The following is a 5719-nucleotide window of genomic DNA, read 5'->3' on the forward strand; positions in this document are numbered from 1 at the left end:
CCTCGGCCCCTGCCCTGAGGCGCGTCAGAGGACAAGAGGCCCAGGTCGCAGGGAGCGGCTGTCTGCCCGACCGCGCAGGGTGCTGGCGGGCGTGGCGGGGACTGGAGCGGGGAGGAGGCCGGCCGGGGTCTGGGGTCCAGCCCTGCGCCGCGCCGTCCCCGCCCCGCCCCGTCCCGCCCCGTCCCGCCCCGCCCTACCCGCCGCCGCCGCCGCCGCCGCCGCCGCCGCCGCCGCCGCCGCCGCCGCTGTCGCCGGGCCTGCGCCGCGCAGCCCGCCTCGGGCGGGAGGCGGGAGGCCGGGCCCAGGCCGGGGCAGCCCCTCAACCGCACCGCCCTGGGCCGGTGCCCAGGTCCCAGTCGCCTTCCGCCTGCCCCCCCACTGCCCCCCGGCAGCCCCAGCCAGGTCCCGCCGCCAGGCCGGCTCCCGCCCCCGCTCCGCCCCCGGAGCCGCAGCCCCGCCCGCCACCGCCGTCGCCATGTTGTGGCTCCCGCAGCCGGCGCTGGGGACGCGCGCGGCCGAGACCCGGGCCTGCAGTCGCCGCCGCCGCCGCCAGGTAAGCGCCCCCCGCGGGCCGGGCCGGGCGGGGCGTGCGGGTCGGGACAGCCCCACCCTGGCCCGGGAGGAGCGGAGCCGGGACCGAGCCCGAGCCGCGGCCTGGCCCTGCAGCCTGGCGGACCCTGCCCGCCGCCAGAGGCGGCAGCCACTTCCCCCGACCGCCGCCTGGCGGGCCCGGGCCGCCACCCCAGCCCGCCCCCGGCCGTCGGGCGCCGGCCCCTTCCGCCGCTGCGACCGCCGCTCCTCGGCAGGCCGGGCACGCTGCTGTCCTCTCCGCGCTGGGCGGGACGTGCGGCCGCCCTCGGCGACGGCCCGCGGCCCACCGCCCGGGCATGGATAACGGTGCCACTTTCTCCCACTGGGACGGCCTGTCAGCCCGACCGTCCCCGCCGGCCGAAGAGCTGTCGCCGTCACGGCACAGACACTTCGGGGAACGACACTCTTTGGCGCCGCTCAGCCCTCCCCTCCCCTGCGCCCAAGTTGTGACCCTGGGGAAGGTTTCTCCCGGAGCAGAGAGGTATTTCTGCTCCAGAGTTGGGGTCCTCAGGGGTGACCAGGCCTGTTGATCAGGGTGAAAATTGTCACTCTGCAGGGGCTCTTCCTGCCAACGAGGGGGTTGGCGGGAGGCTCAGTGTGACCTGAGGGAGGACAGGGTAGCGTCTGCTGGACAGATGGCCTCCTGGTCTTGGATCAGCGTTTGTGAGGGGGAGGGGTCCGTATGACCTTAGGTGTTCCTGATCCTGAGAACCGCAGGATTATTGAAGCTGTTTAGGGATTTTAAACCATTTTTTTGAGTAGGCCAAAGGTGGCATTGGAAGGTGGCATTAAAGGTCCTGGATTGGAATAAGTCCACAAGCCCACGCAGGGAAGCGTGTTTGGCATCCAGGACTAGTCTAGAATAGGACTGGCAGTAGAATAGTGGGACTTGGGGGGTCAGATGGTATTTGGCTTACGGTTTGCCCACTTGAGTTCAGCCCTGTGTTTATGGAGGGCCTGTAGGGTGCTTCTGTCCCGGGTGCAGTGTGGTGCACAGTATGGCAGAGTGTGGAGGATGTGGACAGACAGATTCCTGGCCTAGTGGATGCTTGGTGGGTTTTCAGTGGTTTGTTTCCTCAACCTCACTGTTATATTACACAGTGAAAGAGGCAGAAGTGTGGTGCTAGTGCATCCATTTTGATCATTTTCCAATTTTTCAACTAGTTGTGGCTTGTGGCTTTGATTCATTAATTCGATTTTTACTGAGCACTTACTATGTGCCGGATACCGAGCTAGGTGTTGGGAGTAGAGTGGTAAGCCAAGAAGACCCCATGTTAGTTCTTAGCCTATTGGGAAAGTCTAATAATAAATAATCTTGGCTGGGTGCGGTGGCTTGCACCTGTAATCCCAAAACTTTGGGAGGCCAAGGCGGGTTAATCACCTGAGATCAGGAGTTGGAGACCAGACTGACCAACCCCGTCTCTACTAAAAAAAAATACAAAATTAGCCGGACGTGGTGGCGCATGCCTGTAATCCCAGCTACTTGGGAGGCTGAGACATGAGAATCGCTTGAACCCGGGAGGTGGAGGTTGCAGTGACCTGAGATCGTGCCACCGCACTCTAACTTGGACTACAGAGTGAGACTCCATCTCAAAATAAATACATAAATAAATAGTCTTGAAAATTTATTCAACAACAAATATTTGTCAACAGATATGTGTTAGGCATTGTTCAAGATGCAGTGAACAAAGAAAGCAAAAATGACTGCCCTTGTGGTGCTTTCATGGGAGTGGGGGAGAAGACAGTAAATAAAATATGTAACAAAAATATAGTGTGTTAAAAAGTGTGAAATGCTAAGCAGAAAAAGGAAGCAGGGAGGGAGAATCTGAGGTATTGGGTGGTAGTTGAATTTGTATTATTAGGGTGTCCTGGGAAGGCTTCCTAAGAAGTTGTCTTTTGAGTAAAACTTTGAAGGAAGTGGTAAACTATAAGGAAAGAAAGATGAAGAGAGGGGTAAGAAAATTTGAGTTGGGGGCTCAAGGAAGGCTTCCCTGAGAAAGTGATGTTTAGGCTAAGGACTGAAGGAGGGTTAAGAGTTAACCATGTGTGGAGCAGACTGTACAAGGAGGAAGTGAAAGAGGCCTCTGGGGCAGGAGGGGTAAAGGGAGAGGGGAGATTAGTTTGGAGACAGGGCCAAGTTAGAGCACTGGGGCCTTGGGGGCAGAATGCCTGCCTCCTCAGTTTGGTTTGTATCTCCAGTGTAATTAGGAACCTTTGAAGGGTTTAAGGGAATGACATGACATTTACATTTTAAAAGGTCTCTAGCCCCTGCCCAGGGAATGGACTTTTGAGATAAGCAGGTTAGGCTAGGCTTTCTGGGTTGAGTGGCTTAACTACCTGATCTGTTTGGAAAAGTCTCAAGCAGTCTGAGGGAGATCCTTTGCCTCTGTGTGTCTGCTTCATCCAGCTTTTAGGAAAGGAAGGGAAAAATGAATCGGCATTTATGGAGTACCTGCCAGGTGGGAGAACCAATTTTAAAGACTTCTGCATACATTCTTATATTTAACTTAGTCCTCTCTACACCCTAAGAGAGAGAGGTTATCATATCAATTTTATAAAGAAATAAACGCAGAGCAGGTAGATGACTTATTCAAAGCCACATTTGTAACATAGCCTGGATTCAAAGCACGCCTGCCTGAATTCAGAGCCCGCTGGCTCTGGAGCCAGACCACTGAAGTTTGCATTTTGCTTCTGTCACTTGCTAACCAAATGATCTTGAGTTATCTTGTGCCACAGTTTCCTCATCTTAAATGTAGATAAAAGTCCCTACCTGATACAGTTGTTGTACAGATTAAGTCATGTAAACAGTTTAGCACTGGGTTCAAATGTTAGTTGCTTTTATTATTATTATTGTTTTAAAATTTTTTATTGCACTTTTTTTTTAAAACTAGAGACAAGCTGCGTGTGGTGGCTCACAATCCCAGCACTTTGGGAGGCTAAGACAGGTGGATCACCAGAGGTCAGGAGTTCGAGACCAGCCTGGCCAACGTGGTGAAACCCCATCTCTGCTAAAAATACAAAAATTAGCTGGGCATGGTGGCATGCGCTTGTAGTCCCAGCGACTCAGGAGGCAGAGGCAGGAGAATTGCTTGAACCTGCGAGGTGAAGGTTGCAGTGAGCCGAGATTGAGCAACTGCACTCCAGCCTGGGTGACAGAGCGAGATTTTATTTCAAACACACACACACACACACACACACACACACACACACACACACACACCCTCCCACCCCTAGAGACATTGCCTTACTATGCTGCCCAGGCTGGCCTTGAACTCCTGGCCTCAAGTGATCTTCCCGCCTCCACCTCCCAAAGTGCTGGGATTGCAGGTGTGAGCCACCAGACAGGCTATTGGTTTTATTATTTAAATGCTTGAAATATCCACGTTGTGTCTCAGTCATATTGTGGTTATTTTGAATGAGATTAAATATATAGATAATTTATTTCTTGAATTTTGTGTAATTTTTTCCCCTCTCATCTTCTGTTAATAACTTACTGCCATGTTCCATGTGATCAATCATTCAACATCAAGCTCCCATTTCATGCTTGACACTGTATAAGGACTTGTGGGATACACAGTGAGTTTCTTCCAGGAGCTCCGAGTATCCAGTGGAGCTCAGATATTTTAAAGGATAAGTTACAGTGTACTTAAGTTCTCTGGCACAGTTGTGGTTAAAGAGCTGTTTGAAACAATGTGAATGAAATGCCTGGGTAAATAGGAAAGGCTTCAGGGAGCAGGTGACTTTTGAACTGGACTTTGGAGGAATAATAGAAGTTTTACAGGCAAATAAGATTAAGCAAAGAACATTCTAGATAGAGAGAGTTATAGGTATGAAAGCACGGGGCCATGGTATCCCCCATTGTTTGGGGATGAGGCTGGAAAGCTAAGTTGGGGCTGTGAAAGGCAGGTCGAGGAGTTTGGATTTTATTCCGTAAGCCTTGGGGAGCTACCAGAGAGTGTTAGATACATCAGACACATCCATGACAGGTGTTGCAGTTAGAGAGTGGAGATAGATGTTATCATGGGGCAGCTTTATTTGGGGGGCAGCATTGCTTCAGGATCTGGTTCTCTGCTTTATAGACCAGAAATTTAGTTTTATAGGGTACTCAGAGCTGATTGGGTCCAGGGAGACTGACTCACTAACCAAACTTGGAAGAGACTCATGAATAAACTTAGGATATTAGCTGACCATGAGAAATGAAACTGCAGAGTGACAGATGTTTCTGTCCTCTGGCCATTGCTCCCCGCTTTCTGGCCAGGGCTGGGACATGCTAGCAAATACTTGCTCCTCAATTCCTGTTTGTTTTTCTCAGGCTCCATGAAAATGAACCCTTTCTGTTAACATAATCTTTCCTCAAGCACTCTTCACTGTAGTCAGCAATGATTATTAATTGATAGAATGAACGATCCTGTATTGTTTATGTGGGATCCTGTGTTTGTGAAACTAAAGGAAGGGGGAGAATACAGAAATAACATATCAGAAAATAGCATTCCATAGAATTAGGTTAATGGAGAAGGTATGCAGATGCTAAGTAGTGTGGGTAAATTTGTGGCTAGCAGTGGTTGTGGGCAGATACATTGGAAGTTGTTCTGGGAACAGAGGTCTGTGAACTCTTGGAGGGGTAGGGGGCTTTTGGCAGCATGTGAAGGAGACACTGGTTTAGGATCTTTATTTTCCCTACATGTTGGAGACAGAAAAGAAAATAATTCCCACTCTCAACTCAGCCAGATCATGGTGAGCTTTTATTTTTATTTTGTTTATTTTATTTTATTATTTTATTTTTGAGATGGAGTCTCCCTCTGTCACCCAGGCTGGGGTACAGTGGTGCCATCTTGGCTCACTGCAGTCTCTACCTCCTGGGTTCAAACGGTTCTCCTGCCTCAGCCTCCCGAGTAGCTGGGACGACAGGCGTGCGCCACCACGCACCGCTAATTTTTGTATTTTTAGTAGAGACGGGGTTTCACCATGTTGGCCAGGCTGGTCTTGAATTCCTAACCTCAAGTGAACTGCCCACCTTGGCCTCCTAAAGTGCTGTGATTACAGGTGTGAGCCACCATGCCTGGCTTTATCGCTATCTTTATATTTAAGTTTGTTTAAACTTAACTTTTCTTTCTTTTTTTTTTTTTTT

General features: G+C 51.4%; 1 protein-coding gene across 2 annotated transcripts in view; it reads left to right on the forward strand.

Annotated features, from left to right (window-relative positions):
• The first annotated feature begins 452 nt into the window (after positions 1 to 452).
• The window catches only part of ZNF592 (zinc finger protein 592), a 55645-nt gene continuing 50378 nt past the window's right edge, over positions 453 to 5719 (forward strand). The window contains exon 1 of one of the 2 annotated variants that reach the window (XM_017502289.2): positions 453 to 553. The gene's annotated coding sequence lies outside the window, so the exon portion shown is untranslated. The remainder of the gene's footprint in view (positions 554 to 5719) is intronic. The other variant, XM_017502291.2, reaches the window with a different exon arrangement.

This window comes from Cebus imitator, unplaced genomic scaffold (assembly GCF_001604975.1).
Source record: "Cebus imitator isolate Cc_AM_T3 unplaced genomic scaffold, Cebus_imitator-1.0 Scaffold295, whole genome shotgun sequence".
Lineage (NCBI taxonomy): Eukaryota > Metazoa > Chordata > Mammalia > Primates > Cebidae > Cebus > Cebus imitator.